General features: G+C 39.8%; 1 long non-coding RNA gene across 1 annotated transcript; it reads right to left on the minus strand.

The window, feature by feature from the left end:
* Positions 1-227: 227 nt before the first annotated feature.
* On the minus strand, positions 228-3,318 carry LOC308188269. Its single transcript, XR_013945307.1, has 3 exons — positions 3,249-3,318; positions 1,281-1,305; positions 228-674 (listed from the first exon to the last, which is right to left on the minus strand). It is a non-coding gene; the product is annotated as an uncharacterized lncRNA (long non-coding RNA).
* Positions 3,319-26,619: the final 23,301 nt, after the last annotated feature.

A 26,619-nucleotide genomic window follows, 5' to 3' on the forward strand; every position in this document is an offset into this window, starting at 1 on the left:
GAGTGGCAGAGTGAGAAGTCGAAGAGCTCTGGTGTTAACATCAGCTGCTAGTTTAATTTGTTTGTCTTTCGTTTCGTAGCATGATTCTCATGAAAGTACCATGTGAAAACATACTCGGGTTTTAATTTCAGTAATGGATGTAAATAAAGGCATTAGCAATTTAGAATGAGTCAGGTAGGAATTCAACCAACAAAGTTCAAATGAAGAAGAACATTTATTGTCCAGTACTGGAAAGGTACCCTATAAATACTAAAACCTGCCCATTTTAAATATGGTCAGGAGTAGAAAATCATTTCAAGGACTGATATTTTATAAGACTTTCAAATAAAGGTGGTGAAGAACTCCTCTCAGCTCATTCTGCAGTTGCAGAATTGATAATACAGTTGCAAATTGATATCCAGGGACCACCTAGCTAAAGTAGAGGTTTATTCTCAGTAAATCTGGGATAATCCAGAACACCTTATGGCATGACATTATTAACTGAATGTGTTTGTTTGAAAAGAGTTCTTTGCAGCTAAATATATTAAATCCACAACATTCAGCCCAAAGCTATTAATTTAATTTTAATGTGTGCTTACCAAAAATACAGCAAGGCAGGCACATGCTAGAGGTTTTTGTTTGTTTGGAGGTTGTGAGGGTTTCAAGGGGGTTGTCAGGTTTTCTTTTTATCCTCCCTAATAACAAACAAACGAGGGTTAGAGGCACATTATAAATAGCAGCAGAAAAGCATTTGATCATGGCATCAACTAGCTAAAATGCTGGTTTGTTTGTCTTGGGTGATGACAAGATCATTCTTTTCAAAGCACACACTTTAATTATTCAGTTGCAAAACAGTCAGTTTTACTGAATTTCTCCTGGCACTTTCCAAAGACATATGCTGTGAAACTGCTGGAGGAAGTATCCCCTCACTTTGAACACTCCCATGCAATATGCCCAACAGTGATACACGCGGTTATGTTCTTCAAATATGTTAGAGTATGTATTTCATGCACTACATAGCTATTTTGAGAAGGTAAGTTGGTTGTTGTTGTAGTTGTTGTGTTTTCCTTAGGGATACATCAAAACTTAGCAGCAGCCAAGTGAAAAAGGGCTTGCATGTCAAAAGTCTGTCTTTTTTTTCCCAACTATGTGAGATGACTTAATAAAAGATATTACTTCTCCTTGCAACCTAAAACCCACAAAACATATGATAAACACACTTTTTGAAGTCATCTCCTTACCTCTAAAAATCCTTACAGTTTACAAATAGTAGCATATGCTTATGCTATTCATGAGAGCACCTTTTTCTGTCTGGCTGGCTGGTATCTGCAACAGACAAAATAAAGAGGGAAGGTGAGGCAGGACTCCCAAGGCACTGTTAGGCAGTGTTCCCTGACTGTCAGCTCAGGAGCAATATTTGTCATTTCTGAATGTCAACCTGACATAGACAGAGTTAATTATTCCACAGTCAGACAGTGCAGGTTGGTGTATGTGGACTGGTATACTGATCACTTTTAAGCATTATTTTGTGAGGTACTTCCCCACTCCCAAATTCATTTGAAGCATCACTTTTAGGGTGTTATTCACAGCGAGTCTGCAGGGGAACTGCACTTTACAGGCTGCAAAGTTCAGCAAAATCATCAGACCCAAACAATTTAATAAAGTCTGTTTCTGTGCATGAGTGGTTAAGAACTAATTTCTAAAACATTTTCCACTGAAATAGACATTCTTGACAAGAAAATGATATATTCATTAATAATGGTGGATGAACTACATCCTTGATCTTCTTTCCATGCCATGTTTCTTCACTGGCTGAGGAAGGGGGAAGCAGCATGCAGAGACGTGCAGCTACTTGGTGCTGCCTGATGCTTTCTATACCCAGGGTGGGCACTGGCAGCCTGAATGTAATATTTCAAAAAGAGTTAAAAGAGTATTCTCAGGAAGAATCTCTGCACTGCACACCCTAGTTCTGTGTCGTGCTAATGAATGCTGCAGGAGCTGGAAACTGTCGTGCAGTTAAGGCAGCGAGGTGCACTTTTGTTGGAAAAGCTTCAGAAAGTGCTCGTAGCCATCACACACAAGAGGGCACGCTTTGTGGGTCTCACAAGCCTGCCTGACAGCATAGCAATTCAAGCTTCCGTCTTTTTATTTAGTTTTCACTGTTTTTTATCCATACCACAATGGAAGCTGCCATGGAGGGAATTAGCGTGATTGAGGAATGGATTAATTGAACACCAAGTGCAGTATACCCCTCAAAGGGTACACCTGAACTCTTATGAAGACCTTACCCAAACAGAACAAATGACACTGGGCCTGTCCTTTGCCTCCTTTGCCCTGAGAATCAGCTGAGGGCCACGGGCGGAGCGAGTGCTGCTTTGCTCTGCTCCAGCAGCCCTGCGCTCGTCTGAACTGGCACGGGAGCCAGCCTGCTTCCAGCTCTTAGTGTTGCCAAAACAAACCCAAATAACTGGAGTGAACGGTTTGCCTTGGCTCCTATTTTATTTACAAACCATGGAGCGAGTGGTTTTCCTAAATTAACATTTTTTTGCTTACGCCAGTTTCGTGGAGTGAGTGGTTTTCCTTGATTCACTGTGTGTGTGTATATACACACAGAAAAAGCCATGAAACACCCCTGCTCATCCCACCGCTGAGGCAGCAGGCACCCGCTGAGGTGTTGTCACACGCTGAAATCGAGCAACGCTGGCAACGCGTGGGACTTCAGCACGACACCGCAGGAAGGCCTCGGCCCAAGCTGCTCAATTAAGTTGCTAAGCACTGTCCTCATTAATAACTGACCAGTAATGTTAAGAGGGAAGCGGCACGCTTTGGAAGACTTTGACGTGTTGCGTGAAGCGGGCGCTGAGTACACAAAGAGCTTTTAGGCCGGGCAGTGCACTCGCCGCCAGGTTTTCCCCAGCCCCGTTGCCCTGCTAATGGATTAAACTGTGGCTGCGTGGCTAAATATAAATACTGTGCAAATGGCAGTGGCTTCGACAGCCAGGGCCTGGAGCCCGAGGCACGGGGAGGGGGACAAGGAGGCCATTGGGCCCTGCCTGCTGCCCGCCGGCTGGGCCATGTTCTCCAGGCCCCAGCACTGGGGGCTGCTCTGCTCCCCTCTCCCAGCGCTGTCCAGACGCGTGGGGCCCAGCACACAGCTTCATCAGCCCCGTTAGCCTTACCCACAGCTGTCAGCGGCTACTCGTGTAAAGCCGAACAGGCAATGTGCGGCCCCCACTTGCGAGGAGGTGCCCTTCAACCCCGTTACTCACCAGGCGGTCAGTCACAGTGTGCCACTGGACAGCACAGATAAAAGTCTTACCCCGGGGAAGCAGAACCTACAGGTGTTTTTCTCAAGCGCAATTAGTGCAAAGCATTCTTTCTCCTGCCTGTAGAGTGCGATTGAGGGTTGCCTTTGGCTGCAGGGCTCCATCTCCTGGTTTTAGGAAGACATTGTACAGCATGAGGAGATAGCTTATATTCTAAAAGCCTAAGGAATAAGGATATTATTGATATACTGGAGAGATACTGATTTCTTGGGTTAAAACCTGTGTTATTCTGTCTTTCTGAAGTAGTGTAAACACTGCCAGAATTTCCTGATGTGTGCTGCTCTATGGATCTTCAGTCTTGCTTTTTTGAGATGAAATGGAAATCCTTTGGCCACGTGGTTTACTCCTGTTGATAACAAAGCAGTGTTTTGAGGCTGGAAGGGACTGCTCTTCTGCCCTAGCCTTTGACTACTTGCTGTAGCTCCCTGACTCTCTCTACACTGAATAAAATAATCTAGTTGTGTTTTTTTTCAGTCCTACAAGAAAATAAAGAGAGCAAAATGCAGGTCACAACACTGCAAAGAGGAGTTTCGCTGTGTTTTCCCTTTGATGGGACAGGGTCACTGAGGATGTCACCGCAGTGGTGAGGAGTGAAACGGCTCCTTGAGGACATGCAGTTTTCCAGACTCCCTTTATATTCCCCAAGGCTCCACTTCGCTGGTACCCCCGGCTCTGCCCAGATGTGCTGGAAATACTGGCCTTCAGCATGGGAAATGTCCTCACTAGCATTCACATACCAAACAACTTTGAAATCCACTCTCTCTGTGATTTTATTTTAATTAAATGAAAAGAATGGGAGAATCCTTTAACGTACTTGTCATCCATATGCTACTCAGAGGCATGTAAACATCAACAGATTTAGTTCATACACCTGAAGCTGGTTACTAGCATAAGGATTGCCTTTGTGCAAACACTGAGCAACCTGAAAAAATAATCACAACAGAATGTAGGATTTGTGCAAACAGCTCTAACAGCAACCACTGAAAGAGAAGCAAGACCCATCTTTACTCCCACATACTACAGTTCAAAATCAGTTTTACACATCCATAAAACATACCTGAAAGGCAGGATGAAGGGCAAGCCTTGAGGTGATCTGCAAGGGTAATGTCAGTGGAGATAATGTAGTATATGCAGTGAAATGAATAAGACAACCTGGTATATAAGAAAAAGCAAAGTTTAATGGAGATCACCCAATGTAAAATTCTTGCCTATTATTTTTAATAATTAATGAGAAAGATTTTTTTATTTCAAGCTACATATTATTAATGATGACTCACAGTGCAATATCAGAGGGGGCACTGAGAAAAGTCAGTGCTCATACCAGTCATTATTTACAGATAATGTTTGATCATCAGTCCAAAAGGCAAAGCATGTCAAGCAAATAGCAGATCCCTACATCACAAACCTTGCAGCCTCACTTTCTCTCTTTTCATCTGTCATTCACACAGGCAGAAAATTATTTCAGTTCTTCCTAGACAATATTCTCCTTATCTTCCCACTCTCTCTGAAGTCAATGGAAATTTACTGCTTTTCAGCGCTGATGCACCTAGTCCCATCTCTTTAAAAATACCACTACCAACAGGAATAATGATTCCTCTTCACAATAGATAACACTCCACATGGATCTGACATTTTCAAAGACTGGGGAGGTAGATAAACAGAATTTAAAAACATTTGATACAAATTTCATTTTGCCCTCTCCTCTTGGTCTCCTTGAACATCACACATTTTTCATACCGTCACAGATACGAAAAAATTTTAATTTTCTGTTATGAGGCGCTGTTTTTTCTATGTTGCCAGGCATCTATTTTCCCCAAAGAATATTTTGTATATCAGTGGATGACATAAATATAACTGATGGTGTGATGTTGAAAGGCAATTTCAATGCAAATGAGCTACATGAGAACAAGAAGATTTCAAATGTTCCTGCATCTGTAATGCACGACAGGTTGCCCTGCCCAGTGATGTTAGTATGTGTTGAGGAATATTGTGGCAGTTAAATATGTTGAGATTTCAGGCATATTGTAACATAGTAAAGGGAGCATTAACACACATTTCAACAAACCCTTTTGGTCAGGCTCTGGTACTTTGGACATACAGTGTTTTTTGGTGCATCATTGACATTGAGACATGAAAAAAACATTGGAAAGAGCCACCACATTTGACCATACTGTAGTTTTGTCTTTTCTTTTTTCTTTTCTTTTCTTTTCTTTTCTTTTCTTTTCTTTTCTTTTCTTTTCTTTTCTTTTCTTTTCTTTTCTTTTCTTTTCTTTTCTTTTCTTTTCTTTTCTTTTCTTTTCTTTTCTTTTCTTTTCTTTTCTTTTCTTTTCTTTTCTTTTCTTTTCTTTTCTTTTCTTTTCTTTTCTTTTCTTTTCTTTTCTTTTCTTTTTTCTTTTCTTCTTTTCTTTTCTTTTCTTTTCTTTTCTTTTCTTTTCTTTTCTTTTCTTTTCTTTTCTTTTCTTTTCTTTTCTTTTCTTTTCTTTTCTTTTCTTTTCTTTTCTTTTCTTTTCTTTTCTTTTCTTTTCTTTTCTTTTCTTTTCTTTTCTTTTCTTTTCTTTTCTTTTCTTTTCTTTTCTTTTTTCTTTTCTTTTCTTTTCTTTTCTTTTCTTTTCTTTTCTTTTCTTTTCTTTTCTTTTCTTTTCTTTTCTTTTCTTTTCTTTTCTTTTCTTTTCTTTTCTTTTCTTTTCTTTTCTTTTCTTTTCTTTTCTTTTCTTTTCTTTTCTTTTCTTTTCTTTTCTTTTCTTTTCTTTTCTTTTCTTTTCTTTTCTTTTCTTTTCTTTTCTTTTCTTTTCTTTTTCGTTAGTATTAAGTACAACCAAATTACAAAATGCTATTTCTTATCACCAACATCTGAAAAAATATTTTGACAAAAACTTTTCTTTTTAATAACTTAGGCATAAGACCAAATGGAGACAAGAACTTGATAATACCTTGAAATCAGACCAGCCTTAGATTCACCTACAATTAAAATGGCAAGTGAGCCACTGGGAACCAAACCCTCCCAAATTACAATGGCAAAATTTTTATTAACATCACCCACTATGCAGTTTTCAAGTATTACCTAGGGTAATTGAGGGTATTGTAGAAGACTACCATGTTCCTCTAACTTCTACATTTCATTGTTGCCTAAGGCAATGGCTCTGCCTTCTCATGACTCTCCAGAAATTGTGTCAGGGCTGGCTTAAGCAAACACACGGCTGAGGACACAGGGACAGGGCACTGCGCTGCAGGCTGGCTGTGCCCTTGCCCACCATCCAGGCTGTGCTCTGCATGGATGATTCTAACGGTAAAGTGAGGGGAAACAGCCTCTACCAGCAGCCCTTTCAGAAGTCCACGCTCATTATGAATGTCAGGCAAGCCCAGATCTATGTTATTTAAAATCTCCTTATGGGAGTTGGTATCAGCTTTTGGATGATGTTCCTTATGAAGCAGAGCTGTTGCTCTATCAGTGTACAGACAGTCTTATGAAGAGCATGTCACCGCACATGATGAGGAAAACGGGAACTGCCGTCAAGCAGAGAGCTGGAGACTGAATTCTCAGTTCTGTGACAGCAGGTAGTCTGTGCTTCAAGCTACAGATCAAATGTGTTACATGCCATAAATTCTCCCACTTCATTCCCTAATTATACTCATGAGTCATGTAAAGATGAATTGTGAAAATGATGGCAGTGGTGTATGATGCTTAATACTTCTGTAACCTGCATACGATGCTACACTGATTCTATTGTGGTGTTGGTTTCCCTTCCCTTCCCTTCCCTTCCCTTCCCTTCCCTTCCCTTCCCTTCCCTTCCCTTCCCTTCCCTTCCCTTCCCTTCCCTTCCCTTCCCTTCCCTTCCCTTCCCTTCCCTTCCCTTCCCTTCCCTTCCCTTCCCTTCCCTTCCCTTCCCTTCCCTTCCCTTCCCTTCCCTTCCCTTCCCTTCCCTTCCCTTCCCTTCCCTTCCCTTCCCTTCCCTTCCCTTCCCTTCCCTTCCCTTCCCTTCCCTTCCCTTCTCTTCCATTTTTGGTGTTGTGGTGGTTTTTTTTTTGGACACATTTTTATATACATCTTTTATTCTGTGCAAAGTTTTGAAATGCATAACAAGATGCCAAAGTGCAATGAGATCACAGAATTATAACCTCAATTTTCCTGATTTTATTTACTACTGAATTTCAGAATGCGCATTTTCTACTGCCCTGGGAATAATGCAACTCAACAGAACTATTTAAAGAAGGTGGGGAAATCTGTACAATGTTTTCTTTTGTTCAAAAGGAAAGCTGCATTTGTGAATCACTACTTTTCCATTATGTCCCCAGACCATCGTTACTTGCCTTTCCTCCCTACTGTGTATTCTTCTCTGACTTCTTGGGTGTACCCAGGAATCAGTATGTGGTTCCTACAGGCAGGTGTGAATTTTTTTATGCTCTGGTTGAAAGGGGTAGTGTACAATTCATTCCTGCATTATCTAAGCCAATATTTCTCAAACAGTGGAGATGGGCTGCTATCAGGATGCACGTCAGTCTGCAGTGCAGATAGAAGCCCATGGTGGTTGAAGCCTTTGAGTAATCGCTCAATATTTCAAGGCAGACACCAGGCTGCTTTCCCAGGCAGAATCCTTCTTTCCAAGTGTCAGCTGTGGGTTTTGTAAATAAGAAGGACTGGGTCAACCTCTTCACTTTTGTTTTACTTTTTGTTTTCCACATTTCCAATAGTGCCGTTACTATGAGAAGGAAGGGGAATATGTTGTATAATCACACTCTGTTTGTATTTAGTCCTTGCTAAAACAACAGTTCAATTGCCTACAAGCAGCTATTGCACATCTAACATGGTGACTTACAGAGATAAGTGACAAGTTTTCCTTCGTTTTTATGGAGCAGCTGATTGCAGACCCCACCAGGCACGGCCGCTTTGCAGGGCAGCCTGGACGAGTGGGCTGTTGCAGGGAGCGAAAGGCTTGCAGGACATGGTGCTGTGGGCGTGCAGAGCAGGTCTGGCTCCGAGTCCCCACGTCTCTTCTCCTGCACTCTTCTTCAGTGCTGGAAAAGCACCAAGTAGAGCAGACCAAGAGGAGAACCTGCTGGGGAGGATGGGGAAAAGAAAGTGTCAACCTAGGCAAGTGTGTGGCTTTTGTCTGCTCGTGTCTGCATTGGTGAAAAATGTTGAGCATGCTTCTGACAAATATCTTTGATAAATGAATTATTTTAGAGGGAATTTTGCTGCTTTTCATTGGACACCTACTTTTGCCTGATGTTCTTCTTTGATTAATTTTCTTTACTTTCTAGTAAATACAATATCTTCAGTCAATAAGGGTGAATATTTTGAGGCTACTTTTTGTGGCTAGATTCATGTAAAGTAGTTTTGGTGTAATCAGGGCTCCAGCTCTGAGGTCTATTCCCTCGCTCAATCATGTGGCTTATGGAAGGGGCATGCAGCTCATGGACTGAAGACAGATCTTTTTCACATTGCTCCCTTAAGGGCTCATTTCGATGCTGGTGAGTAAACATTTATTTCATAGCTTACTTCTTGCATAGTACAGAGTTAAAACAAGCCAGAAATTACAATTTTACTTTTATGAGCCCCAAAACATACTGCTTTAAATACAGACGATTTGGCTATTTCATTATACCGCAAAAAATTTACATAATGGCTTTTGAAACTGATTGAAACTTATTCACATAGGGAACTTAGGTATGAAGGTAAGTTCTCATACCCCTTCCAGCAAAGAAAGAAATGATCACCCCAGAGTGTAAAGAAGCATAATTTTGCTCAGTGCGCTACCAGACTGGTTCAAGTGTTAAGATGCAAATAAGAAAATCAGAAAAATATTATACATATATTTTTTTCTGATTCTGCACCATTCTTGAAGCCTCCCAGTGCTTTGTTCAGGTAATTTTGCCTTCTGGAGAAAAGAATGAGACCGCGGGGAGGTGCTGGTGCAAGACCAATGGGAATCTCTCTCAAAACTGCTTACATATTTCCACCCTCCATGCACAAAGATGATTTCAGTCCCCTGACTCTGTCATTCAAATGCCAGAAAAGACACAGGTAAGCAGTAAACACTGGAGACACTGTGAAGACTTTTATGAGATGGGGTGGCATACCTTAAATGCCACAGTAACTATGATGAGAGACAGAACATAGCATACACAAACATAATTGAGTTCCAGTTTTACCACAGAACATTTTTTATTTATAGGGTATACTAAATATTTATTTATTTTTTTTAAATGCGTCTTGTCATCTAGGCAGGTTCTGCAGAGGGAGACATTATATTTTTTTCACAATCAGTTTATATAGTTGGAAAAAAATGGGCACGTTTTCTTGCTCCAAGTTCCTTCATTAGCCATGACAAGTTGCAAGTCCCTGCTATTGCTTGTTCAAATTACTTTCCTTAACAGTGAGGGGGAGGAGAGAAGAAAATGGGGAAAGAGAAAGAAGGGGTCATGGAAAGGTGGCACAAAGAAATACGTCTGTATTTCCATTGTGGAAACTCTTCATTTCTTTATTATTTATCTATCAGAAGCTGTCTTTACCAATTTTTCTCTATATACATGTTTATTTCAGAAGCTTCAGCAGAATATCCTCATTTGATTAGAGCTGCAGTTAGAAATGTTATAGAAAAGTGTACAAGAGGAGTTATATGGAAGTATACACAGAATGTTTATGATCTGTCACTAAATACTAGTTCACACTAAACCTCAGATTTTCAGGAAAATGTAGAAAATGCTGTGTTTGGGTTCAATACTATGCATTTCTGGATGCTCAACTCTTCTCACACTTCAGAGAAGTACACTGGTTATGTGAGCCTGCATCCCTGCTGTCAGTCATTTTAGGACTATAGGGTATGTCTGAGTTCATGCTCTTTTATTTAGTTGTGAAAAGAATCACTTCAGCTTTGTTATTCTGCCATCAGTTTGCAGTGTTCTGGTTTTTGAACAACTTAGTTTCATGGTAAGATCCGTGCTTCTTCTCCAGCCCTCCATGTTACAAAAGAAGGATGCAGACCATAAATGAGCCCACAGGGAACCTTCCCCTGGCAGGACCCAGTGAAAATCAAGTCTAAAACTGCCTGCCAAGCACATCCATGGTCCCATGGCACAAAGCACTGCAAAATGTTACATACTGCTACAAGCCAAAGAGACAAAGGTAGCTGCATAACTCACACCAGGACTGTGCCCAGCTGGAGCTGCCAGCACAGAGGCCCCTCTTCTTCCAGTGCTGTGGCTGGATGCTCACCCAGAGCATTTCCAAATGTTAGCATCCTTTTACATTCTCCAAATCAATACAAAAGGTTTGCATCCTGAGTATGATACAGGATTTGCAGAATTAAAACAACTACTTTTCAATTCAGTCCATTTTAAGGTGGCTACTCTGCCTGAAGGCATTTCCTCCCCCATACATGAGATACTGAGACTGACGTTCACTTGAATTCAGTGACTGGAACAAGCACAGCCTTCTCCATGAGTGAAAGCTGTCAACACTCCTTTCTTTGGGCAACAGTGTGAAATTCATCTTTGCTAATAAAAATGAAGCACTGGCCAGGCTGAACTGAACATTAGGTCTCACCTGGCTCCACCACTTTCCCAGCTGCTGCATTCCCAAATAAGATTTCATTGTGCAACTCAAAAATTGAGGAGTCAACGTGCAGGAGACAATGCCTTTCCCAGAGAACAGCTTCACACAGGTTGTTGTCATTTCCCAAGGCTGACTTTGTGAAAGTCATCTCTCAGAACAGGATTTCAAATACTCAGAGCTTATTCTTGTTTTCATTTAAATCCCTAGATGAACTCTTATTGACTTCAGTGGGATCAAGACCTAGCCACCACAGTACACATACACTCACTGTATGTATGTGGTTCCCCAGCTGTAGTTATCCTTGAAGGTAGCATTCTGGGGAGAGGGGGGACAGCCTCATAGCTCCTATACATATTTCCCAGCAATATCGTTATGATTATGGATAACAATTTAATGCTGACTGTCAGAGCCTTCAAATTTGGGCATACTTTAAGTAGAGGAGAAAACCTAGACTATCGTGAAACTGACCTCATTGAGGCCTCTTATTTATCTCCATCACATTACAGGAACTCAGAGGTGGGATTTGCCTCCACTTACGGCATACAAATGTAAATGTCAACTTGCAGTTGTCTAAACAGCCAGCCTACTCCACAAAGACCTAGTCATTGGGGGCCAGAGAGTGATTCAGCCCTGGGGCCTGACTCTGCGGCCCAGGCAGAGCCACCTCATGCTCTTTGAGATGCCTGGAGGTGGCTGAGGCATGTGCCTAGGCCTAGGAAAACTAAGGTCCAACATGCACAAGACCTGTGCTGTTGTGGAGAGGTGGCTGGTGGCCAGCCAGGCCCCCTTGTGCCTTCCCCGGGGCACTAGGCGCCCATGAGAGGACATAGGTGGCTCACTACCACCTGTTGACTGTGTTGGCTGGATCCCAAGGACTACGCTGGGAGTTTTGACACCCACATACCATCTCCTATGCTGAAGTGTATGAATCTCAAACCAAACACTGCTCTGGAAATTTTTAAGGCATGTTTGCCATGTCTCCCTTTGCATGATTGCAGCTCTCTTTGAAGAGGGATTATCAGTTTTGATTAACTTGTTAATTCCTTTTTGTTTTACCTGGTTTCATGAGGATTTCGGAGGTAGATCAGGCATCACTGTTACCTACATCTTTTAATGATAGAAAATTATTATAAAATATTCCTATCATAGAGCTATCACATACTGACTTCTTAATGCTTAATCTAGCACCATCTTCGAATTACAAAATGAGCTGAAAATACATTGTTGTACAGCTAAAACATGATGGTCCAAGTGTTGGTGTTGTCTCATGGAACAAGGCAGCAGCTGATGCACCACAGGGCTTTGTTCTTCTTGTCTGAGCAGTCCGTAGGCCTCCAGTAAGCTAACCCACAGAAAGGCTACCGGGTAGAAACAGTGTAGAAAAACTAGGTAGAAACTGGGTAGAAACAGTGGTCTTGAAATGGTTGCCCAGCTTCAGTGGAATATTTGTAGATTTGTTAATGGGCAAAAGAGAACGTGGTGAGTTTCAAAAGAAGGGATGAGTGTTTGAGGAAGCGCTGCCCTCCTATAACACTGTAATTGCAGCAAGAACTTCCTACTTGTTGGCAGCTGGTGACATTATAAGGTCAAATCCTCATTTATGTTGTAAACTGTCTTGGTTGGGTAATACTTTAAAATGAAAAGAATGTTCATAAAATACATTTACTTCTATCCTTCTTAGCTTTTAAGGTATTAGAAAGTCTATTTATTACATAATTCAGGGTGCTATATAAATTCCTGTTACATTAAAATAGCACACACTGTTTTCATTAAAAAGCAACTAGCTTAGGTTTAATTGAATGAAAACAAAACAAAACAAACAAAACAGATTCTTCAAAAGTAAATAAAACTGAAAACTCTAAACACCATTATAGTGTTTACTTATAGCAGAACCTGAACAAAAAGTAAATAACGTACACTGTTATGCTCAAAATAACCCAATGTCTGCTATAAAAGCATTGTTAGTGTTTTCTGTTTCATAAAACAGCTACTGTTTTTCTTAAAGATATTTGAGGCATTTTCTTTTTTACTGCATCAATACTGCCTAGACACAGATTAATTAAAACGTAAATAACCTTTCCCCACAGGCTTATTAAATTATGTGGGAAAACACTGATGAGACCGATGCATTTCTGCAATGTGGTGTTACACATGGTACATGTATGCTGTGATGGAGAGGTCTTCTCTGCTAGAACATGAGAAAATTTCAGAATTAATGAGCAGCTGCATTTTGTCTGTATCTGAACTTTCTACACCTGAGATGTTTGCACCCAGGATTTCAGTTCATCCAGAGAGAGGGACAAATGCTAAGCCTGTACCTCAGCTGCTTAAGTATTCAGGAGTGATGAGATTCATTGTTATCACCTTGACCCAAGCCTAATTTACCGCTGGCTGCCAGGTCTTTTATGCAAGATCAGGCTTTAGAAGATGAGTAATAGACGTCATGGAGAAGCTATTGTTTCAGTGAAGGCAGGTTCTTCTCACCGTGGAGCAGCCTGCAGTGATAAATATGTTTCTATTTTGACCTTATTCATGATTTTAGCTCTTTTTTTCTGAAGCCTGTTGAGGGCCTTTTCAAGTACCAAGCTCTCAGGCCATCCTGATGGTGTATAGCACTTATCTCAGTACACATCTTGGGATCAGCTGCTATGATAATTCTAGTGTAAGCAAAATATCGAGATTAGAAAATATGAAATTGGAATCAAATGATCATGGTATCAAAGATTTAATGTAACTCCTCAGCATTCCTTGTCAAATCTTGAGAATTACAAGTTGTTTTCTCTTGTATTTAAAGCTTGTGGAAAGCAAGTAACCTTACTCCTACTGACTGCCTTATCTAAACACAAGAACGGAAAAGTCAGACATCTGTTCACAGACCTTCCCATCATAAACCCTGTTATATTCCTTATGTCATTTATAGACTGATTAGAAGATGATTACATCTAAGCATATGTAAAGTAGCAATAGCTGAGGTGAAGAACCTGTCTTTCATATCAGAAGGGAAAGAGAAAAAAAATCTATGAAATTCAAAAAGTTTTGTGAAGTTATTTTTAACTTCATTTTCTCTGATCAAGTTTAATTCAAATCTTAATGTATTAACTGCTAGTAGAATTAATTGTCAGGCATGTGAGAGAGATGAGGCCTAATCAGTTTCTACGCCATATCATCCAGCATTCATATGCAAATGTGCCCATTTGGATCACTTCATCAAAAGAGATATTGTTCCTTAATCAAGCTACTGAAAACAGGAACCCTGCTTAGAAAAAGGAAATTATCCCCCAGATAAGACAAAGCGAGATCTTTTCAATTCCAAATTCCTTTCTTTCTTTTAAACCTTACCAAAGACTTCTTATGAGATATTTTAGGAAAGCTAAAAGCACATATATTGTATGGCCTCTGGATTTGTTTTCATAACCTTTCTTTTAACCCGATCATTCTTTCCTTTGTCCAACATTCCTGAATGATCAACTGGAGCTCTACTTATCCACCTCTGTTCTCTGTGTGCTCTGGGGCTAGACAGCACATCAAGGAGGTTATTAGAAACATCATAATTCTGTGGTTAAAATTAATCATGATTAATTAGCTAATCCAGTTTTTAAAGTAAATAGCTGATGGATCAACAAATAACGTGTTGATTTGTAAAGCATTCAAAATTCTTTTTTAGTTTCCATAAAATTTAATTTCTTTCTAGACTTGAGTTATCAAAATAGGAAACCAAGAATCAGAAAGGAAGTCCACGTTCTTTTTTTGGGTTTCTTCTCATCTAACCTTGGCTACCTCACAAGAGCATTTACATCTGAGTTTGTGGTACAGTCTCTCTAGCAAGTGTCAAGAAATATGCCTTTAGGGAATGCTATACATGTGGTCTATTTTGTACATTTACATTCAGATGAGTAAGCGATATCCCAGGAATGCTGATTTTCATCAATTAGGTAGAGTGGAAGACCGCATGATCAGCTCGGTTGTAAACATTTTAAAGCTTGTGAGATGACCCCACCTTTTTTTGTGTATATGAAAATACACACATGCACACACACACACAAAGAAACCCCTTATATTAGAAAAAATAGGACTTAAAATCCAGCATCCAAAAAATGTAGATATGTAGAGATTATGATGGCTTCAACATCTTTCATTTGCCCATCGTACATGAATGCATTTTGACATTTGCCCATTGTACACGAATGCATTTTGATACAGACTTTAATTACAGGACCCCATCTCTTTCTCCCAAAAGATGCCTCCTTCACTCTGTGCACAATTAATGGGCACTCATTCAGTGACTGAGAAAGGGAACAGGGGTTATATGGAATAGACAGAATCCTTTAAACTTGGCATTATTCAGCAATTTGATAATTAAAACAAAAGCAATTTGGTACACAGAGAATGAATTTTAAAAAGGTGTTGACAGGTCTCAAAATAAATGTATAAACAGTGAAGCCTCATTAAGGGCATGTACTCTTCAGGCCACGCTGAGGTCAGTTCTTGGCCTTTGCATTTTGATTAATGATCTGGAGGAAATCAGAGAATCCTTACTGATTAAAGTTTACATGTGACACAGAAAAAGAGTGCACTGAAACAAATAGATTCATAAACTGCTGCAAGCAAATGATATGTGAATCAATACAGATAATTGTAATTCAACAAAATTCAGAAATTATGCACATAACGAGACGTTATGTTGGGAACAGTGACTGAAATGATTGGGGCATCATGTCAGTCAGCTGGAGATGAATTCCTTGTACAGGATGTAAAGGGAATAACAGCAAAACAAAAATCCAGTTCTGGGATAAATGAGCAAATTAATATTGAAAAGTGTTAGAGAGGTTATGTAACCTGGCAAGTCTTCTTCTGAGATGCTGCATGCCGTCCTAGCCCACAGCTCAAGAAGGAATAAATTGGATCTCTTGGTTCAGAGATGAACCAAGAGAAAGATTAAAGGATTGGAAAACCTGTCTTAGTGGAAAAGTGAAGTTCAGTCTCTTTACCTTCGCAAAAAGGCTAAAGTGTGCCTTAATCACAGTTTCTAATTGCCTCTAGGGGGAATAGAAATTCAATAAATTGAGGGCTTTTCAGCCTGAAAAGCACAAACATAACAAGATCAAGTGGCTGCAAGTTGAAAGCAGAGACATTCAGAAATAGAAATCACATTCATTAGTATTATGACAATTAACCACTTCAATAATTTAACAAAAACAGTGATAGAATGTCCATATTGTAAATATTTAAATAGAGATTTTATATAATTTTAAAAGAGATGATCTAGTTAAATATCATTCAGGGAAGAATTGACCTGTGCTACACTGGAAGTCAGGGTAAACTATCATCTCTGAAATTAGGATTCTATGACTGTGTCACTTCATTTCATTCCTTAGTGGGGGACCTACATCTTATTTACTGTACATTATTCAAAAACTGATATGATTATAAAAATATTCTTTTTTTTTTTCCATAGAATTTATGTTACTGTGTTTTCAAGGTGCTTCACTGACATTAATTTGTACTACAGACCAGTTGGAACTGGAGGAGTGGAATTACTGGCATTTTAGGGAACCAAAATGAGATTAAGATTGAAAGCACCCGTTGACTGTGGATGAACAATTTGAAAGGCTTGTACCTGATCTTTCAAAATACTTTGCATTTCTGCACAGCTCACACATTTAAAACACAGCTTCTCATGGCATCAGCCACAGCACTGAGGACATGGTTGCTGGGTTGGCGTACGTGGCGGAACCACGTACTGGCAGTGTTGTGACACAGCTGGGGACACCAGGCTGCTCTGCCACCATGGCCTGACCTACCAGATACACTATCTTAACTTAACTACTTTGTATTTGCCATAATATTTTAATAGAGTGAAGGTGCCAGGGAGGAAGAGACTTTCTCTAAAACGCAGGGAGTACAATCTGCCTGACTAATTTTATGGGTCCCTATTGACAAAAGGCTTTATCTTTGCTTTCTATCCAGTTAACTATAAATCTCTGTATTTGTGAGTTTTGACTCATGGGAACCCACATAATTTAGTTTGATAAATTATTCTCTGTTTTATGATGAAATCTTTTGGTAAGATGTCCTAATTCATTTCGTGGTAACTAATGGATGACAGATAACACAGCACAGAAATAACAGACTGTCAAATCAATGGATAATTCAAGGTGAGATAAAGCCTATACAAGCTTCCAGTTAAGAATTAGAAAGTGCCTTTGTAACAGTTCAAAATCCAACACACGGTGTAAAAAATAAATTACAAACAAATTTTCAGTCAGTCTCCGTCCCAGAAGGAGAAGGAGAAGGAGAAGGAGAAGGAGAAGGAGAAGGAGAAGGAGAAGGAGAAGGAGAAGGAGAAGGAGAAGGAGAAGGAGAAGGAGAAGGAGAAGGAGAAGGAGAAGGAGAAGGAGAAGGAGAAGGAGAAGGAGAAGGAGAAGGAGAAGGAGAAGGAGAAGGGTTTAGAGAAAAACAGGTTAAAATCAGAGAACTCTCTTGCCAGCACTGCAGCCCAGGTCAGTAGTGACCCAGAGAACAGTGACCTTGGCGCAGAGATGTGCAGGGATGTACAGTAGAGCAAATGATTTCTTGTTCTGTGTGCAGTTCCTTAGGTTACTTTTCTGACACAACTGCACGTCTACATCATGAAATATGAGGTTAGATGCTCTACCGCATAAATATTTCCGTGACATTTGCCACCTAATTAGTATGCCATTTGACTCCTTACAGGTCCAGAATTTCTAGAAACTTGTATGTCAAACACCAGTTAATGACTGCATGAATACTAGTCTCACAATTTAGTATCAAGATACTTTTACTTTCTATACAGAGGCTTTCAGAAAGACAACGTTTCTTCATCTTATGTGTGGAAAGGTCAAAATTGCATTGCAGAGGATCCTGTTGGTATTCTTTATATATTCAATATATGTTTGAAAACAAAAGGTATAGACTATGGCTGACAGTCTAGATAGATCAACAAATGTTGATACCTGTAAATAAAGCAAGTCTTCCATAATTAAACCGTAAAGTATTCAATTGTGAAAATCTGTTTAAAAATACTGAGTGTTTCCCACCCAGTAGATTATGGTAGTTCTACTACGGTTCATTAAAAACGCTAGCTAAAATAAGAAGCAATTTAGAAGCTTTGATTTCTTGCTGCTGCAATATCTCCACAGAGAGTCTCCCCATGATCAGCATACTGATTTGAAACTTGTATATAGCATTCATGAGTAAAGACTTTGTCTGAATTTTCTTGTATATTAAGAGATGCTTCCCACTGCAAGCACTTGGTCCCTGTGTCCCATCAGCTGGGCCAGTAGCCACTTGTATTCTGAATACTACATAAAATTCCCTTACTCCTACTCTTGGATATATTGACCTTTACAATGTCCTGTGAGAGAAGCTTTCCCCTATATATGTATATATATATATATATATATTTCTTCCAGTATATGCATATATATATATATACTGGAGAGCTGGGTGAATTACATTTGGAAGCAGAGGTCTTATATTAATGTAGATGCCATCAGTGTAAGGGTAGGGCATGTGGTATAAGGGAGATGATGGGAAGTTATGTTTTAAAACCTGTTTTCTACATTTAAATTACCTTTGCAATCTTCTCAGAAGAGCATCTAGACACAATAAAGACTGATTTTAAACAGAATTAATAAGTGAGCAGTAAGACAACTGTTTGGGGAGTTCACTGTAGGACTGTTATAAAAGGGAAGTGAATGCCTGTGGTGGGACTTGAGTATCTGATTAACAAAACTATCAACAGACGTTATGTCTCTGTCTTTCCTCCCAAGAGTAACAGCTCCTGCTGCTGTGGTCTCTGTCCTCAGCCTTTCTTGGAAGAAGAATGTCTGAAAACACAGACTGACCCCTAGGAAGGAGTCTCTGGGGGAAAGCCAGATGCTCTACTCTGTTTCTGGGGTCTCTTGCAAAATGAACTGCCTCAAGTGGATTGTCAGTCCCTGTATTTGGGAGAACGAGCAAATTAGGCAGGTCCCAATCCTCAAAGTTATGCTTTTCACAGGCAATGTTTACAAATGCCTTTTAGTAAACAGAAAATTCCTTTAATAGAAGCATCAGAAAGAAAATATTTATCTACAGTCATGCTGGTCTGTGCAAGTGGTCTCAGCGTTACTACAGAAAAGCTTCCTGCGGTGTTGTTAGCATTTGACTCAAGTGAGAAATGAACCTGAGCAATCCAAGTTCGGCAGTCATCTGGATGCTTGTTGTCAAGATCTCTTCTCAGGGGCTGACATTTATACGAGCCAGTGTGCGGTTTGGCTCAACGTGATCCCTGACATGAGCACAAGTATTTGCCATTAACAATCCCTGTACCTCTTCTGCCAAACCATTAACAGTAGTTAACTCCAAGGACTAAGTAAAAAGAAAATATTTAGGCATTTTATTACCTTTGTAACTGGCTTCAATTACTGAAATCAGATGCTATCCACAGGAGTTTGGATATTTTTATTTGTTATTTCGTACAGTTAGCGATGGGGCTGTTTTCATAAACACAGTGCAAACTACTGCCTCATGTCCTGCCCTGTGGAATGACACTGGCAACGTGTGTCAGAGGGAGAATCATCAGCCAGAGGTCTAGAGGGCATCTCCTGCAAGACCAGACTGAAAGAGCTCAGATCCTTTAGCCTAATGATGAGCAGTCTAAGGGAAATATTACCAAAAAGTACAGATGTGAAAAAAGTTGGTAACACGTAAAAATTCAGAGGAAAAAAAAATAATGATTTTTTGGCATAAGCAAAAAACTTGTCTTGGATGCTGAGAAAACCCTCCTAATGGTGTGAATAATTAAAGACAAGAATATGTGACATAAAGTGATCAAATAATCTCCATCTTTAGAAATTTTACAGAATAGATTGAATAAATCTTTGAGTGGTATGGCTGCTTATGTCTTAGAGACTGACAATGGCCTAGATGCATTCTCAAATTTCCTACCTTACGTCTCCTCTTTTTTACAATGTTGTGACCCAGGTATGCTTTTCATAATGCTTTTTCAGAAAATGAATGAGCGAATGAATGAATTGACAAGTAAATGAATAAAGGCAAAAGGAATGAAAATGTTTCTCTCCATTAAAGCACCCTAATTGACTAATTATGAGCTCAGGAAGAATAAAATAAATGCAGTGTACGGGTTAGTAATCTGCTTCAAAAGTTACATTGCAGAGAGCCACCAGCAGCCAGCCCGGATGACTTGCTAGTCAGAAATTAGGCAGCCAGGCTCCTGCAGCAGTCAGAGACAACCAGTTTCCATTCTGCTTCTGTGTCTCTACAGAACTGTTTCTCTTTTGAGAAATGGTGCAGATTCATGTAGCCCTCCCAGGGCATGCCAATTACGCTGGTCATGTTAGTGATTCCTGCTGTTGTGGCAGGGGGTGCCACTAAACAGGTGTCTGAAAATGATGTGGGTAAAAAGGCTAGCAGATGCCTGGAGAGGAATCATGGTACACACCTAGTCCCAGATTTCTTTATCATTAACTATTGAACTGCGCAGACTCTTCTTGTGAATGTACCATTTATTTATTCAGTGGCATAATGATAGTTCTGCTTTGTTTTCTATCTCCCCCATAATAATCTCTGATGTGAGGCCTTCTTGACCTTCTCTGAGCATTACACTGATTTTTTTAGAGTACTAGCCATGGTAACTCCAGATCTCCATGAATAATAACTTATTCAGAGACAATCGCTATGCTAGTTAGAGAATTTCTATCTTTTTCAAACCAGAAACATTAACTGCACTCATTGGCACTGAAATCGACCTGCCATGCTGCTATGCAGTTATTCAGAGCACACATTATAGCCATCCAAAGGGCTGAACTGAAACATGATGTAACCCAGGGAAAAATCTCTCTCTCTCTCTCTCTCTCTCTTATTAACCAGTGGATTTTTCTCTTTCACAGAGTATTCTAGATGGTCATCTCATAACCAAAAACAACTGAGTTATATTCAGTATAACCAAAGGTTCCAGATTTAAGATGTGCTGTATTTCTTCAGCTATTTTGTATGAACAAAAATTAAAAATAAAACTCTCTCGACTCATTTTATTGTTAGAACATATATAGGTGGCATTCATGCTATACTGTATTTGTTAATAACTCTCAACAGAGTTCTCAGAAAGCTGTATCTTACTGAATAGTGATAAAAATAGTGTTAATCATAATGGAAATGTTCAGAAGGTTATTCCATTGGCTGTCTAAGTTTTTGTGAGCAACTACTGTCCTGGAAATTGAAGTTTCTCTACATTTAACTGGAAAATAAGGGAACAGGAATTTAAAACAATCATAGCAATGACCGAAGAATGCTGTCAGCTGACTTTATACCATAACTTTTCTACCAGATTTAGGCTGAAATTTTTAAACTGTTTATGGGGCCATATTGCTTTCAATCCTAGTACATAAGCACATGCCATATGACTTCCAGCTACTACATATATATAAAAAAAAAAAGAGAGAGAGAGAAACATAGCATGCCAGATGTTACCTGCTGGGATATCCTGAGAAAAAGTCAACTGTTGCAGCAATGTTTAACACTGATGATTTCTCCTAGGTCATAGTACCCTAGCAGGCAGATGAGACATGTAGTGGTGGGAATTAAAGCAGTGACTAAGATACAAGATTTTCCCTCTTCCTTTTCTGAGCAGTGTGCACTTTGTATATGGACGTCATTCACCCTCCTGGGGACCTGGCATTACCTGAGCCTTGGGGAAGTTGCCCTTGCAGGCACTTCAGCTTCAGCTGTGGAAACTCTTTGCTTCTGAAACCATCTTTGCCAGCAATATTTGTGTTTTCGTATCAAATACCATTTATAAGCTTGTGTGGACACAGGCAATTTAAGCGCTTCCTTAAGTCTGTAAGGAGGCTGTCACAGAGATGTAGAGAAATCTCCTCAAACTGCTAGAAATGCAGTAGATCACTTCATTCATTCAGATCGTCTTGCCCATGAAGCCTGAGGGACAAGTCTTACCACAACACCCATGAGATGCGTGCAGAGAAAGTGAGCCTGTTTACCTCTGGTTGATACAAAACACGCAATGTTAAAAAATCAGTGCCTTCATTATACCAGGATACCTGGCATTATAGCTTCAGCAAGAGAACAGATTTGACCTCCTGCTGGAGTGTCCCCTACCCGATGTACATAGAAGACAATCAGAGTCCCATTTTCATTGCATTCACATCATAGTTTTTTCTGTTTCACTGACTTTTATAATGCCCCCTTGAAAGCGATTTCTCCCACCTGCCATATTAAAGGAGAAACATTTTGTTCTGATTTAAATAGTTTCTCTTCCCCCATAACTTACTTAATCATTAGGGAACTGTGAGATTGCATAAATAGATGCCATTCAGAATATAAACACTGGAGTCACTTTGATTTGTTCCCTTTGGGCAGAGTACATCTGAAAGGATGATAAGCAAAGATAATGTATCTTGAAATTCCATCCTAACAAACAATAAATTACCCTGCTGAAAGATGACTTTCAAAGTATGGTTCACACTATTTCTCAGCCCAGCACACAGTCAGATGCCTTGAGGCCAAGGAAACGAGTAAATGACAGGTCAAGCAAATAGCCAATGATATGAGTATCACACGAATCTCTACAAACAATAGCAAATGAATTCCATTACAGATTCATGTTCAAAGTTTCAGAAGAGTAGGAATTCTGAAGATAAATACCAGTATTAATAGTAGTCCCCTTACTATCTATCCAAGGACTCTTTTAGAGTTCACCATATAATTAAAACCTTTCAGTGGGATGAAAGATCTCAACAGAAAAAAAAAATGTTCAGAAATAAAAAGGTGGTTTCTAAATATAAAATCATAGTTTGTTACAGATTTCATAATTAGCTATGTTTTAACATAGCTATTAACTCACTTCCTTCTGGGATGCATTCAGAAAGGCTTCCATTATTTCCACGTCTAGCAGGAAAAGAATATAAAAATTAGGAAGACAAAATAGACACAAAAGATTTTATTTAGACTGCATACATAAGTAGAAGGGCACAGCTGCATTTCCTGAGGTAATTCTGGTATAAATAACTGAGAGTAATGCTCACAATCTCAAAAAAAAAGATGAGTTAGTGTTTCAAAAAATGATCTATCTCCTGCTGAGAGCTGCCACTTCTCAGCTAAGAAGCGGTTACTAACTGATTACATGTGCCTCCTTAAGACTTGTATGACGGGAAAAAAGATCCACTTAAGCCACCTTCAGGCTGACCATTAACATGACACCCAAAAGAGCTGGGCCAGCAACTCCTCTAGGTGCCCAACCCAACTAGCTTATGGAGGGCTGAAACGACCATGCCAAAGGAAGAGTTTGTTTTGGTTCATCTCAAAGCATTTTCTTTTGATTTATTACTACCAAAACCCAACCAACCACCACCAACAAAAAAGCACAGATACCTTCTCTTCAAAATGATTTTTTTTGTAGTGGGTCCAAAAAAAGACTATGAGCTGGAAAAGAATATGGTTCCTGTCTCCTTCCTGGGGGGAGGCAGCAGGGGGCAATCATCATTCCGAGGAAGATGTCAGGAACTAAAAGAGATATTCGCAGGTGAGAAGCACAGCCTCCTAGGATTCAAAGAGAAGTGTGAACCTTTGTATCCTGGAAAAGGAGAGACCATGAACCAAGCTGGTAGAAAAGGGCAAAGGGAACAGCAGGAGTGCGACAATCACAGGCACCCTACTTCCTAAGCCTTTTGACAATTGTATTAGGTGAAGTTCCATTCTGTTAAATAAGATCTATCCTTCACAATCCTTTTATGGGTGTTTGCACCTTACTAAGCATATAATCAACCTAGTTCATTCAACCTTGTTCATTCATCTATATAAGTCTTTTAAGTCATTATCTCTATCTACTGGTCTTACGGTTTGGTCTTCTTCCATTATGTTTCTAACTGATTGATGTATATTATTGTTTTCTTTAGGATAGTCCTCTGTGTAAAGATTCCTTTCTGTTTGTCATGGAAGTCAGTTATCAATTAAATGTATCATGATTTAATATCGTATTTTAAAATAGGAAGATTATGAGTGCTTTCACACAAAAAAAGAGTACATCCCCGATTTCTGCAATTCAGGTAGAATACTGGTGGCATTACAATTACACTTACACACCCACCCATTCCACTGCGTGGGGGCAGAGGACCAAGGCAGGTGCCAAATAATGGCCAAAGCAGGCCAATACCCAGGTGGTGAAGCCACATTCTTAAGTGCACTACCAAGTCTTGCAGCAGCAACCATTACACTGGCATGTAATGTAATGGTTACATGCCTGCCTAACATTAACTCAGTGAAAGAGCAGGTGTTTCTGGTACCATCATTTCCAATCAGCTGATGAGATGAAGCACGGACAGCTCGGGTAGCCATCTGCATGAGGCTGCACTCCAGCACAGGGATAAACTGTGCAGAGTATAATCTGCTCCAGAGCTGAAGAAGGAAACACCCTGCTAGGGAATAGGGTGCCTGATCATTCTTCTTTTTATTTCCACTCCCGTCAGCTGGCAGGGTCCTACCCTTTTGTGAAATACTCAATACTGGCAAGTGCAAGGCACATAAAAAACATGCCCATTACCAAGGGCCACAGTGCCTATTTGGAAAGGTACCTAGATCTGTTTTGGGAGACTGGTATGGGAGCCATTCTGTCACCAATGCACAGTTGAACTGTGACGTTAATTCATCCTTCTCCTTAGGAAAACTTAGTTGTCCTACATCTAGAGCTGGGTCTGTAAAGAAGTGGAGTAGGAGTGACAGAACTTCAGTACCAGCACAGTGTACCAAAATTGCCCTTAAACTCTAAGGAGATTAACCTTAACTTAAAGTTGCTGTACATCACATGGGGATATCTTTTTGTTTTCTTGCTCAAACATGAAACAAAACAGCCATCTCCCAGCCTTCCTGGTGAAGGAGGTGCAGCTTGATCGCTGTGGCAGATCCAGTCCAAAGTCTCTAAATGCTCGGTGCTCCCAACGCCTTTATTCTAATTGCATCTGTTGGAAGGTTTTTTTGCATGGTGTATGGGCACTGGTGAGAACATCAGTGTTGCGGAATATTCACCCTTCATTCTGAAAAAATAGTCACGTTCAAACACATCTAGTTACACCTGAAACTATATTCTTTCAGACATAGGAAAGGTAATTTCAGGGATAATCTTTCTTCCTGAGATTAATTCAACAATATGCTCTTCAAAAGCAGCATTTCTTAATTCAACAATATGATCTTTAAAAGCAGCTTTCTTTTCTATCTTTCACATCAATTGGGAAAATATGCATTTGTTATAGTACATCTTCCCTCAAACCATAGCAGCACGATCGCGCTTCTTAATGCCATGTTCTTTGTCATGCTTTAGAGATGTAATGGCTGTCTGAGCACTTCCCCATCCACTGATAAAGGATTATTCCCTGAAAAGATTACACATAATGGGTTTGGATTTATGTGCAATCACATAAAACATTACTTATAAAATGTCCTGCATGAAGTACCCAAGATATGGCTCTGACCTTTGTATACACAAGAGATGGAGCAGGAAAAGCAAAATGGAGTGGTATTCACAGGACTGCTCACATGCCAGGAAAGGTCTCCAGCCTCTGCTACTGGTGTCCTTTGGGGAAAATTCAAATAAGCCAAACAGTAATCTGAGTTGCTAAGCAAGCAACTAAGATCAGGAAGAAGCCTAAGGAAGATATAGTTCAGACTAGATCAGGTTCAGAAGAGTTTGATTTAAACATAAAGACAGCAACTTAAAGAGAATGTTTAAAATAAGGAGGCACAGGGCTACTGAACATCTGATTTTTTCTGTCAGAGACAAGGCATACCAAAATCAAGATGAGTAAAATCAAATCTCTATAGCAGAGCCCCATGCTCAGCACTGAGACTAGCAAAAACACAAATGAGAGAATGTCTTCAGGTTAATAGATTTCAATTCATTCAACTTTTGGCAGTTTTGGGAATTGAAAAGATTTCAGGGGATTGAAATCACATTCCAGGAACAACAGAGTCTGACCAGTTAGTAACAACTAATTCTTCCCCTTCCTCCAGTATGGAAAACTGTCGTTATTGAAAGAAATGGTAAACCCAAAGTCATCACATGAAAGAGAGTGGCTACTACAGTGACTAACGTAAGCCATCTAAACCGAGGATAATCCTAAAATGTCCCACAGATGTGAATACACCCAACTTCTCTAAATAGTCCCTATTGCTTACACATTGTCGGCTGTCTCTCTTCTTCTAAGCCAACAGATTTTGCCCACAAATACTGAAATGAAAAAGTTGTTGAAACACTGTTTTCCTTATCATCCATCACCAGATTGTCTCTTCTCCATCTGTCAGTAGACCCACATTTTCTCCATACTTCTTTTTGCCACTGTGTACATGGAATCCTTCTGTTTTTCCCCTTACATGTTATTTTTTCCTTCAAATGAGCCTTGGACTTCCTGATTTCAATTTGACACGTCTGAGTAGTTTTTTTACACTCAACATTTGTAACCTGTTCAAGTTTACACTTCTTGAATGCTCCTTTTTTGATTTTTCGTTCAATAAGAATTTTTTCTCGGAAAGAGTAGTCAGGTATTGGAGCAGGTTGCCTAGGGAGGTGGTGAAGTCACCGTCCCTGGGGGTGTTCAAGGAAAGGTTAGACGTGGTGCTTAGGGACATGGTTTAGTAGGTGACATTTAGTAGGGGGATGGTTGGACCAGATGATCTGAAGGTCTTTTCCAACCTTAATGATTCTATGATAAAAAACATCTTTCTATAACTTTT

This window comes from Anser brachyrhynchus (assembly GCF_964034855.1).
Source record: "Anser brachyrhynchus genome assembly, chromosome: 1".
In the NCBI taxonomy this organism is placed as follows: Eukaryota; Metazoa; Chordata; class Aves; order Anseriformes; family Anatidae; genus Anser; species Anser brachyrhynchus.